We start from the raw sequence: 12,830 nt of genomic DNA, 5'->3' as shown, positions 1-12,830 counted from the left end.
CGTGAATTGTAAATGTATTTATACTGCTGCTTTCACGAGACTGCCGTATCCTGTGCAGGCAGGGACTTCTAATTGTGGGCGTAATAACAAGTAGAGGTAGGTGTGTTTAGTGTTCACAGTCATTGTTGTGGTCGATGGAAAGACAATAAGGGAAGGCCAGTTACTGTGTTGGTATCCATATGATATGGACATAGTCACAAATACTACCCAAATTCTTACCATCGCTCCACATTAGGCGATCTCTTTATAAACACAAATATATCATCACGCTACTGACGACCATGTTACCATGACCCGAGATATTATTTACATAGGTGTGGTGTACAATAACGCAGATATCATAGTTAGTGCACTCAACAAGGAAGTAATCGTGCAGGCTGGGATTGCAAATGGTGGGCGAGAATGGTGTGTCTTTGTGTTCAGAGCACAGTCATTGTGTTATCGTTGTTAAGACAATTTCAGAATGGCTTTTACTTCTTGTTTCATGATGGTATCCATACAACCAGTGTCCTGAATACTACCCGAACCCTTACCGTCGCCCCACAGAGGGGCTTTCCCTATACAAGCACAAGTATAATTTCATCCTGATGACACCGTGACCCTAGAGACTATTTACATCGATGTGGTGTACAATAGCGCAGATGCCACAGCTAGTGCAATTGAGAACGCGCGTGTGCTGTGCGCTCTCGCAGATATATAGGGGACCTTAGAACATAAAGTTGAGAATATAAATCACAGAGTTGATGGCGACAGTTCCAGTATTTATTCTTGAGCAGATGTGATACCAAAAGGTACTTACTTACTTTGGAGATTTAACGTGCGCTTTCCGACTGATGCGTATTTCGCACACGGGCCCGGCCAGGCCATTTAATGTGTTTCCGAGAGGGGCGAGGGTGGTCTGTGCAACCCAAGAGGGGGCTTTAGGGGTTGCTTATATATAATTTGGGAATTTTGAGATTTGGAATAGATGCCGATGGGGTTGGGGAGGAGAACTAAGGGAGCTGGGTATGGTGGATGTTTGTTTGTTTATGTGATTTTGATTTGGTAGGTTATTATGGTTTTAGATGCGTTTTATTAGTTCCGTTTTTATTAAGAATACGCCTAAGGCCTTGAAGTTTTCTAGTTTATTTTGTGGGTTTAGTATTGCTTCTAGAGTGAGAGCCTTGTTTAGATTGAGGGTGGTTTGTAATGCGGTTCGATGTGTTAGGTAGTGTGTGCAGTGGATGAGTGCGTGTTCTGGGGTTTCTGGTTGTTTGCAGTGGGGGCAGTTACCTGTAGTGTGTTTTTTAAGTTTTTTTAGGTGGTTATTTAGGTTGGTGTGTCCTGTTTGGAGTTTAGTGATTACTCTGTCGATTTTTTTGATGGATGGAGAATTTTTGGTTTGGTTAGTGGTTTGCTGAGCACTCTTTTGATTTGGCTATTTGAGTTTAGATATAGGTTATGCCATTTTTTTGTGATTTTTTGTTTGTTTACACTTTTAATTTCTGATTTTGAGATGGGTAAGTTTAAGCTTATTTCTGGGATTTTGAGTGATAGTTTAGCTGCTTTATCGGCGTTTTCATTACCGTATATTCCTACGTGGGCGGGTATCCACAAGAAAGTTATTTGTTTGCCTGCTTTTGTTAGGTCGTTGGAGCTTTTAAGTATTTGATTTATTAATTTAGGTCAGTTTTTGGTATTTTTGTTTTGGAGGGCTTGTAGTCCACTTAGGGAGTCAGTAAGTATTAGGATTTTTTGGTTGTTTTTGGATTCTTGATTGTGGAGGGCTGAGGCCATGCCCATTAGTTCGGCCGTGAATATTGATTGGTTATTTGGGAGTCGGAAGGATTGTGTGGTTTTAGTTGGTTGTAAGTAAGGGGTGTTTACGAGCTAGAGCTTGGTTTTTGGGGCTGATGTTTTGGTTTGGGGCTTAAGTTTTGGATGAGAGGGTTTGATTGGGACGCGGCCCAGAAATTTAAGCTTAGCTGTTCCCTGCGTAGACTTAGTGGCATTTCTCCTGTTAAGGCCTGAAGTGAGGTGTAGGAGGTGCCATGTTGGGTGCGTGTAATGAGTTTGAGAGCCTGATATTGTATTGAGTCAAGTTTTTTAGATAGAGAGTTGTTTAGGGTGTTGTATATGGCGCAGCCGTAGTCTAGTTTTGATCTAATTAGGGATATGTAGAGAGAGAGGAGAGTATCTTTGGAGGCTCCCCAGTTAGAGCCAGTTAGGCATCTTAGGGTGTTTAGGTCTTTACTGCATTTAGTTGTTAGGTTTTGGATGTGAGCATCCCAGGTGAGATGTTCATCGAAAATAAGTCCTAAGAATTTGGTTTGTTTTTGAAATTTGATTGTTTGATTGTTTAGCTGGAGGATTGGGGAGGCGGGTTTCATGTTTTTATGTTTGAATACTATTCCTGTTGTTTTTTCTGTGTTAAGGGAGAAGCCCCATTTGTCAGCCCATTGTTGTATTTTATTAAGAGATTTTTGGAGTAGATTTTTGGCCATTTTCATGCTTTTAGTGCGGATCCAGATGGCTCCATCATCCGCGAATTTTGATGTGTTTACTTTAGGGGATAGACCCTCGAATAGATCGTTTATCATTATATTGAAGAGGGTGGGGCTGAGGATACTGCCCTGTGGAGTGCCATTTTCTAGGGGACATTGGTCCGATAGAGTTTGGTCTATACCCACGGTTATTTTACGATTGTTTAAGAAGTCCTGGATGTAGTTTATTATCTGACCTTTGAGTCCTATTTTTTTAAGTTTTTGTATTAGCCCATCGTGCCATACCATGTCGAAAGCTTTAGAGAAGTCTAAGAAGATGCCTGTGGTATATTGTTTATTTAGTTGTCCTGTCTTAATATCTTGTTCTAGTCGGGCGAGGTTATCTAGGGTTGAGCGGCCAGGAGTGAAACCGCTTTGATCTGGGTTTATGGTGTTATTTTGGGTTAAGTAATGTTGTAATCTATTTTTAGCCATTGATTCCATTACTTTACATAAGTTTGAAGTTAGGGATATTGGTCTATATGAGTTAGCTTGATTAGCTGGTTTATTAGGTTTAGGGATTGGTATGACTAGGGCCTGTTTCCAGGAAGTAGGAACCTGTCCGTTTAGGTAGATGAGATTGTATAGTTTGAGTAGTGCCTGGAGTAGTTTTAGGGGGAGTTTTTTAATTATTTGGTAAGAGGTTAGGTCTAATCCTGGGGCTGTGCCCTTTTTCCTGTTTTGGATTACGTAGAGGAGCTCCTCCATTGTGTAGGGTTGATTTATTTCTAGATTGTTATTGTTTGGTTCTTTTGTGGGTTTGTTTTCTGTTTTAAGTTTATCTTGGAATTTTTGGCTGAAGTTGCTGTTACTGCTAACGGCCGAAAAGTGGTTGGCGAGATTATTTGCTTTTTGGGCGGGGTTGGTTTAGTTGTTAATGTTAGGGGTTTTTTTTATGTCGTTTTAAGCCTCTAATGGCGTGGATTTTGCGCCAGACCGTTCTGGCATCTGTACGGTTATTTATACCTTCGCAGAATTTTTTCCAGTCTCTACTTTTGGCTATTTGGACTAGTTTTTGAACCTGGTGGTTTAGTTCGTGGGCTATGTTTAAATATTTGTAGTCGCGTTTTGCTTTATTGAAGGCTGATTTATGTTTTCGTCTGGTCTGTTCTATTTCCTCATTCCACCATGGTACCGTCGGTTTGCCTGTCTTAGATGTTTTGAAGGGGATGGAGGTTTTGGCTGCGTTTATTATATAGTCTGTTAGGTTTTTACAATAGGTTTCTGGATCATTATTTTCTATTTCGTTTAAGTTAGCTTCGTTGCAGATATCTTGGAATTGGTCCCAGTTAGCTTTATTGTAATGGAATTTTGGTTCTTGGTTTTCTGTTTGGATTGGTACGTTTGTATTTCCTATGGTTATGTTTATGGGGAAGTGGTCGCTACCTAGCGGGACGTCGTGCACTTCCCATTGAGTGCTTTGGGCTAGATCTGCGGTGCATATGGTTAGGTCGATAGCCGACATTTTTTGGGTTATCTTATCGTACCTCGTGGGTTGGTTGCTATTAAGGAGTACTAGGTCGTTTGTTTCTATCCATTCGGAGATTAATTTGCCATGATTATCTATTTTATCATCTATGCTCCATGTAGGATGGTGAGCGTTAAAGTCTCCTAGGAATATAGTAGATTTATCGCTTATTTTGAGTAGTTTGTTTAGATCCTCAGGTTGGACTTTTTGTTCCGCCCAGTGGTAAATATTTATGATGTTTATGTTTCGGTTATTTAATGTGATTTTAATGCCGTTGGCTTCTAGGTTTGGCGTGTCTATTTTTATTTCTTCGTAATTTATATCTTCCCTGATAAATATGATTAGTCCTCCTGCGGCTCTTCTTGTTTTCGGTTTAGCTCTGTCAGTTCTAACTGAGTTGTAGTTAGGTAGTGTGAATTTCGATTTTTTTGAGAATTTGGTTTCCTGTATACAAGCAATGTGAGGGCCTTTATTTAGTTTAAATTTAGTTTTTAGTTCATGGCCGTGGGAGGTGAGTCCGTTGGCGTTCCACTGAAAAATATTTAGTCCTTCCATTATTGGTTTCGGGTGATTGGTGATTTAGTTTTTAGTTTTTATTTTATTCGGTGAGTTCTTTTAGATGGAGGTTAAAGAGGAAGAAGGGAAGATCGGTTAATTTTAGATTGAAAGCTACTTTGTGGAAGGATTCCATACTAGCTTTTGGTGAGTTTTGACTATGCATATATGCTAGGAGTAAGGTGAGGTTATTTAGGTTTGGGGTGTTGGCTGGTTGGGAAGTTTGATTTGTTTTAGTTGGAGTAGTGTCTATTGTTTCCTCAGTAGTGGAGAAATCTTCGTCATGGGTTGGATTAGGTTTAGATGGTTGAGTTTCCATGGGGGAGGCATGTGATGTGGAGGGTTGTGAAGGTGTTGGCGGGATGGGTGTAGCTGATGTTTTCTTAGTGTTTGTGTTTTGTTGTTGTGCTTGCTTGTGGGAGAGCGTTGTTGCCATATGGGCTGTAGGGTGCTTGGATGAGGGTCGTGTTGTGGTGGTCATTTTGAGGTTTGTTTTGCATGCGGGGGTTGATGTTTTGGGAGGGTTCGTGGTTGGTTGAGTGGCTGCTTGTGTGTGTGAGGTGGGTGCGGTTTCTCGGTAGGGGTCCCAGACAGAGCTGTCGGTTATGGGTGTGGTGTTTGTTTGTGGGATGGTGTTTGGGTGTGGTGTAGGGAGGAGTGGTTTAGATGCAGGTGTAGCAAATTTTCGTGTTTGGATTTTAGCCGTTTCTATGTTTACGTGTTTGTTGGCCTGCTGGGTGAGTGTGTGTCTGTGTGGGCATTGGTTTGAAAGTGAGGTGTGTTGGGTGGATTTGCAGTGGATGCACCAGGGTGTGCATGTGCCTGGGCAGTCTGTTTGTGCGCATTTTTTACATTTAGTTTTAGGGTAGGTGCATTGGGAAGCAGTGTGGTTGTATTTGAGGCACTTTGAACATTGCTTGACCTGCTTTATATAGGGTTTGACTTCTAAGTTGGTGTGGGCTCCGAAGGATATGTGTTTGGGGGCTTCAGGGAATTTAGCGGTTTTTTTAAAGTTGATTATGACAATGGAGGTTGGGACCGTTTTTCCGTTTCTAGTTGAGGTTATTCTGCGCGTGCTGGTGATGAGGGGTTGAGGGTTTTGGTCTTGGTTTATGTTAGCTTCTAGAGAGTATAATTGTAAGTCCTCAGTTGTTTCCCTGGGGTTAACCCTAATTACGCCTCGTGTATATTGTTGCCAATTAGGTGTTTGTTTGATTACCGTGACGTGGAATATTTGAGTTATTTTATTTGCTGCGTTGTAAGATTCTCGGTTAGGGAAGATTATCTGGTATCCTTTGTTGGCTTTTTTAATATTGTTGTAATTTATTTTTTGTCTTTTGAACCAAAGTCCTATTTTGTCTGCCGAAAGTTCCAGTGAGAGAGTGGTGCCTGAGCCTGCTGAGAAGAAGTAGAGGGCGAAGGTGGTGAGGAAGGCGGCCGGGGAGGGTGTTGGCGATGGAGGTGGAGTGGATGTGTCGAGTTTGCGTTTTTTGGTGTTTTGTGGTGGCGAGTTAGCTGGTTTGGTTGGGGTGGTGTATGTCGTGTTTTCGCCATACTCGGTCGGGACGATGTTTTCGAGTGACCTCCCAGAAGTGTTGTGCGCTTCCGCAGGCGTGGGTGAGTAAGGAGCTGGAATGTCTGCGAGTGTGGCGTTGCGGGTGTCAGTCATATTGTTTGGGTGTTGTGTTGGAGAGCGTGTGTTGTGGTGAGCGGTGGTGGAGTGTTTTGGGGAGGTGAGTTGGTTTGTTGTTTTTACTTGGTGAGTTGTGTTTAGGAGGCGGAGGAGGTTGCGGTGGTTATTTGTTGTTGGTTTTAGTAGGAGGGTTTGGGAAATGGATTATTTATTGAAGATTAAGTTTGATTCTGGAAGGCTGGGATAAGGTGAGACAAGTGGAAAGCGGGGATTAAGAGATATTTAGTCGAAGGAGTGGAGGTATGTGAGTGGTGGGCGTGGGTGGTGAGTAGGAAAGAGCGAGCGTTGTGTTTAGGAGAAGGGGGGATTAGGTGTTTTTTGTTTTTAGGAGTTGGGTCAAAGGGTGTGTTTGAGTGGTGGGCGTTGGTGTGAGTAGAAATGAGTGCGAGCTGTGTTAGGGAGATTGGGTAGGATAAGGTGTTGGTTATTTAGTGTTGTTGTTTTTTAAGGATTTAGGGGTTTTATGATTAATTCGGTGAGAGTGATTTTAAGAGTATGTGAATAAGGATAACGTGATAATTACCGATGATGGAGTTTCCTTGGCTGGCTATCAGGCAATGCGATACCAAAGGGGCTGACTGACTGATATAGAAGATTTAACGTGCGCTTTCCGACTACAGCGTATTTCGCACACGGGCCTGGCCGGGCCATTTAGTGTATTCCGAGAAGGGTGAAAGTGGTGTGTGCAACCCAAGAGGGGGCTTTTAGGGGTTGCTTATATCGATTTTTTGAAATTTTTAAATTTGGAATAAATGCCGAGGTGGGTGGAGGAGGGAACTAAGGGAGCCGGGTGATAGTAGAGTCATATCCCTGGAATCCGTGACCACTTTATTCCTACCTTTTTTTTATGATGGATTCGTTTAACTGACATGTTTAACTAAAAAAATAGCCCCCATGACCCTCTGGAAAATGACGGCTAACTCTGCCAGAACGTAAAATTCAAAATGGCCGTCGACGCCATTTTGAATAGCATGAAATAGTATATCTATGGAAGAATATCAGCCACAGACACATATAAGGTGTCTAATTCCACTAATTTGAACGTGATAAATCCATTGGAATTGTTATTTTTTACATTAGAAGCAATTATGACCTTGAATTCCAAGATGGCTGCCGGCTGCCATCTTGAAAAACAGAAAATATCATATCTCGAATACTAGATGGGCTACAAGAACAAATGAGGTGTCTTATCTAACTAATTTTAACATGATAAAACTATTGGAATGGTTAATTATATCCTTGGGATCATATTTATCTCAATATTCAAAATGGTCACCAACAATGTAGCATATAAGGTATACTCATCTACAAAAGAAACGCACATGCCGGATAATTTTGAAGGGTTATACCTTGGAAACTATATGAGCTAGAAAGATATTTTTTGTAGGTGATTACAGCTAAAATGTTGAATTTAACAAATCTATTAGTAACGACCAAAATTGATCATGCTAAAGTATTTAACATTAAATTTGCGTGTTTTTGAGTTATGCGTTTCTTTACCAGTTGGGTGTAGTATTGTCATACATTAAGAAATGATAAACCGATTGTAATGATCTTGGTATGAATTTTAATGTAAATAGTTGTATGTGCCCTATCTAACTGTCATCTTCATCCAATGCCAGTGTAATGTGATATTGGTCAATATCTAAGGATTGAGGGGGAAATTGTCTGTTTGACCTCAACAATTTGTTTGAAGCACAACATCAACAACCTAAAACTGATTTTGAATGTTAAAGCAAATAACTTAATGCTAAGGTAGTTATTATAAATTCTGCAAAGGATATATTATTTTCAGATGCCAAGGAAATCATTTTGCTATATTTAATTCGGTATCAGGTGCCTATTAGTCACTGCATTGTAGTAATAGATCTAAATAAAGCTTCTGTAGTGGTAACAGTGATCACGAAGATCTTCCTCTTCCATATTCTTTAAAATGGCGGAGGCAGAGGATGGACCTAGCAGACGTTATGATGGTGCTCCATTAAAGCGGAAACAAAAATCATTCTTCTGTATGCTATGTGAGAATGCCTGTCCAGAAGGTGACAACATTGACAATATGACTCCTGCTAAATGGAATACCATGAAAGAAAAGGCCACAAAATGTGAAGGACTTGACAAATTTGGAAATGTTTGTGGCACAGTAGACTGGGCGAAAGGGCCGACAGGGCACAACATGCATAATTCTTGTTATGTGACATTATCCAGTGGCAGCAAGCTCTTGCAATCTCAGAACCGCTTGTCAAAATCTAAGCAAAGCATGTGCAGAGTGGAAGACTCAGATGATCTAGTCCCACAGGCACCAAAAAAACTACGTTCCAGTATTAGTTGCCTTCATAACAAGGAACGCTGCATTTGGTGCATGAAAGAAGCCAACCCAAAACAGAAGGATCGTGACAAGCAGCTAATTCTGCTCTCAACAAAAGATGCCTGGAGAAGGTTTAAGCTTCACACCATCCATCTGGATGATGTTACCATGAGAGAGAGACTCAACACTTTAATTGATTCTATCCTTGATGCTGAAACAGCATTTGGAATTGAAATACGGTATCATCGTGGATGCTGGCGAAAGTATCTCAGTGACCATAAGGGTATCACTGATGAAAGCGCTCAGCATCTTCAGCGGGTGAACCTCCGAGAAGCACAGAGTATTTTCGTCAATCATGTTCATCAAGTAATTTTCAAAGATCATGAATTCCGTACCGTACAAAGTCTCCTGAATGATTACAAGCGCATCATCTCAAATTTTGGGCATAATTCAATAGTTAAATCTAGCTACTTAAAAGAACTTCTGATCAAAGAATTTAGTGAAAGCATCGGATTTCATGAACGCAATAAGAAGAATCAGAGTGAACTGGTCTATGATACCACAGCAGGAGGAACATATGTTGAGGCTGCAATATATTCACTTGGTGTCAGCAATGATCAGCTAGCTATGAATGTTGCAGCACGACTCAAGGAGCAAGTCATGAGCATTAACACTGTCCCCTGGCCTCCATACATCCATGAATTGGAGAGAGAAGAAGAACTGAGTGAACTTCTATTGAAGCTGATCACCTGGATGAAGCATCCAACGATGGCTGTCATTGATGATTGTCCAACTGTCCGTTCAATTGCTTCTGTCATCACAAATTACATCACCGGAAAACACACTGCATTTGAGACGAATATGTCAGTCATGCTATATGGACTGACAAAAAGTAGGGAGATCATTGATGTAATGCACAAAGATGGTTTGGGCATCAGCTACAATGATGTTCTTATGCTGCGGGATTTCTGGGTATCGACTGACCTAAAACATTCATTGAATTGTCCGTTCGAGCTTGCTGAAGGCAAACCTGCTGTGGCTATAGTAGACAATGATGACTTCAAGAGTGACACACTCACTGGTGCTGATCAACCACACCGCACTAACGTGATGTTTGTTCAACCAGAATCTTTTGATTCGGAACCGTTGGAGAGTCATGAAACTCGTCCAGTTCCCAGTGCAAAACTTGCCTCATCTCTCTCTGCCTCTCTCAAGGAACTTGGAAGTGAAATGCAGAAGATTGATCCATACAAGACAGTTAAGCGTGGGGAGCCACCCATCAGGACAGAGACAGAAAACAACAGTATTCTTTTGGACACATCTACTCAGAGGACACGTGGTGTTATTCATGCACTGTCCAGGGCCCAAGATGACCTCTCAAGACCAAAGCCAGAAGAACAGCAAGTGCCTGGTTATAAAGGGTTTCATGCTAACATGTCACAACCACAAGAGAAGAGCCGTGCAATATACTACATGACATATTCTGACCCGCCTAGTAAGACCATCCTCTATGATGTAATGTGCAAACTTGCTAAGTCAATTAATGAAAAAAAGATGCCTTTCGCAATCATTGTAGGTGATTATCCGGTCTACTTGCTCTTGCTGAAGTTAAAAAACGAGAAGGCGGTTCAGTTCAGCAAAATTTTGCCGTTCATGGGACCCTTCCACATCCAAATGTCATTCATCTATGCCATTTACAAGAGGTTTAAGGGTTCAGGTATTTCTGATGTGTTAGTGGCAGCAGGTGTAATTGCAGAAGGGTCGGTAGATCAAGCACTCCGAGGAAAACATTTCAAGCGTGGTGTACGATGTCTGTACCTCTTCTATGAAACAATGGTCCATCATGCACTAAACAGGCGTTTGGAAGGTACAGCTCTATCTGATGAAGTCAAGGCTTCTATTTCCCAGCTTAGACAGCAGACTGATGCAAAAGATGAGGAACTTGCGGAAGCGTATAGCAAACTGGAAAGCAATGCAGAGCTGAAACACCTTGTTGATACTCTCTTCGAAGAATATCATGATGCACCACAAGCACAGTACTGGATATCTTTTATGGAAATAGTGGAAGTTCTCACCCAAAACATCCATGCTCTACGAACAAGGAACTGGACTGAGTTCAAATCTTCACTGAAGCTCATGCTGCCATGGATGGTGGCTTATGACAACACCAAGTATGGTCGACATCTCCCTGATTTTAGTGCAGTACTTGACAACCTTCCTGACGAACAGGCTTCTTTCATGGAGACTGGGTTTTTCGCTCAGTCAATGACAGGCAAGCCATGAACAATGAAAAGCAGCTCCTGTCAAATACACGGAATGTGAATAACATCAATCGAGTCAGGGCAAGTGTCCATCGCCATGCTGATATGAAGAGACAGCAGAGACCGAAGCATGCAGATGCTTCATCAAGTCGAATGAAGAAGGATGAAAAAGCCGTCCAGGACATCAGTGCATGTTTCACAGAGTTTGACTGTGATCCCTTTGATCACACAAACCAAACCCTTCGTTCTCTGCAGTCAGGAATGCAGGCTTCAGAAAAGTTGGCTGATGATTTGAAATCAGCAAAGGAAGATGGTGAACATAAGGTGAAAGACTTCATGAAAGAGAGAGTGTATTCTAAAAAGAAATCTCTGAATGACCGTATCCCCCTCAACAAGCACCAAAACTTTGCAAATCAAGAACTGAAGACAGTAAATGGAGATAACTTCAAAGAGAAAACTGGAGAAATGGAATCTAAAGCATTGGCCTCTGTCCTTGGGCTTGTTGAAAACAGTGGTGCCCTCAAACTTGAAGATGTGTTGCAGCATCGTGTTACATCTGAGTGCCTTCCAATCTTCAATGTTAATGGAACCATGCGAAAGGTCCAGAAAAGTAAACTCCAGGAGAAACTTACTATGACCCCTGTTCCCGAACCTGATGTGTATACCTCTATTGTTGATATGGGTCTCATCTGGCACCTGGCTACTCCAACCACTGAAGACAGAGAAAAGGGTGATGGCACAAAGTACAGATGGGGAGACTATGCGGATAAGGTTGTGCACACTGTTTTTACAAGGCACAAGCATGCTGAGCGGATCATTTGCATCAATGACAAATATGATCAGAATTCAATCAAAGACAGTGAGCGTATCCTGCGCCAAAATGCCAAACCAGTCAGCAATGTGTTCATGAAGTCTGAGGAAAAATTTCCTTCAAAGAAACATTTCCACTCTATCTTGTATAATCCTAGCAACAAGATTCGCTTGCAGGTATTTTTGCAAACTGCATTCCAGAAAGCTGCTGCTTCAACTCATGTGGAAATCATTTACTGTGTAGTAGGTGGCAGTCCAAAGAATCTAACCACAGGTAAGCTTATGCCAGAGTTAACATGTTTCCAAGCAGAGGCAGACACAGCCATATTTACCACATATAGTATGCTTCGGTCTGAGGGCTACACAGAGGCTGTTGTCGTTGACACTGAAGATACTGACAACTATGTACAGGCTGCATATGTTGCTAAAAAAACACCAGGCCTGATGTGTATCAAAAAGAAACACCAACTGATCTCTGCTAGATGCTTGTGTGACGAGGAAATGGCAGAATGCATTATACCAATTCATGTGCTTACTGGATGTGACCATAACTCTGGTTTCTATGGGATTGGCAAGAAGAGTATTGTACATCGCACCCAGCATTCTGAAGAAGCACAGAACCTGTTAACAAGTTGTGGTAGAGAACTTCCAGTCACACAAGAAGTCATAGAGGACTTGGAACGATTTGTAATTCGTTATGTCTATTGTGATTCCAAAAGTTCAAGTTTGGGAGAAGTCAGGGCATCCAAGTGGAGAGCACAAAAGAAAAAAAGCACCATCAGACTTGCACCTGATTCGGACAGTCTCCGTCATCACTTGGAACGGGCAAACTACTTGGCATATTTGCAAAAGCATTTTGATCTCCAGAGTCACCCCTCTCCAATAGGTCATGGTTGGCATTGTGATGCCGGCCTTTACCTGCCTGATCGTTACACACAGCCTGCTTTACCTTCAACAATTACCTTACCTGCAATCTCACCAGCAGACGATAATGACAGTGATCTTTCTAGTGATTCTGATGACGGCAGTGATGAGAGCTCATGCAATGACTCATGCAGTGAATAATTGTAAAGAGTTTCCAAAGCATCTTTTTAGTTGCGTTCTGTAGTTCTTAGTACAGTATTACCTCCTCATATAATTATAAGAATTTCAAACACCCAAATAATTTCATATATGGTGTCCATTTTGAATATTGAGATAAATATGATCCCAAGGA

General features: G+C 41.6%; 1 pseudogene; it reads left to right on the top strand.

The window, feature by feature from the left end:
• LOC139458311 (uncharacterized) overlaps positions 1–12,830 on the top strand; it is a 39,266-nt pseudogene continuing 26,436 nt past the window's right edge.

The sequence above is a fragment of the Haliotis cracherodii genome, unplaced genomic scaffold (assembly GCF_022045235.1).
Source record: "Haliotis cracherodii isolate W230 unplaced genomic scaffold, xgHalCrac1.p SCAF_12, whole genome shotgun sequence".
Classification (NCBI taxonomy): domain Eukaryota; kingdom Metazoa; phylum Mollusca; class Gastropoda; order Lepetellida; family Haliotidae; genus Haliotis; species Haliotis cracherodii.
Note: the sequence above shows the minus strand (reverse complement) of the source record. Positions and strands in the feature narration are given on the sequence as shown.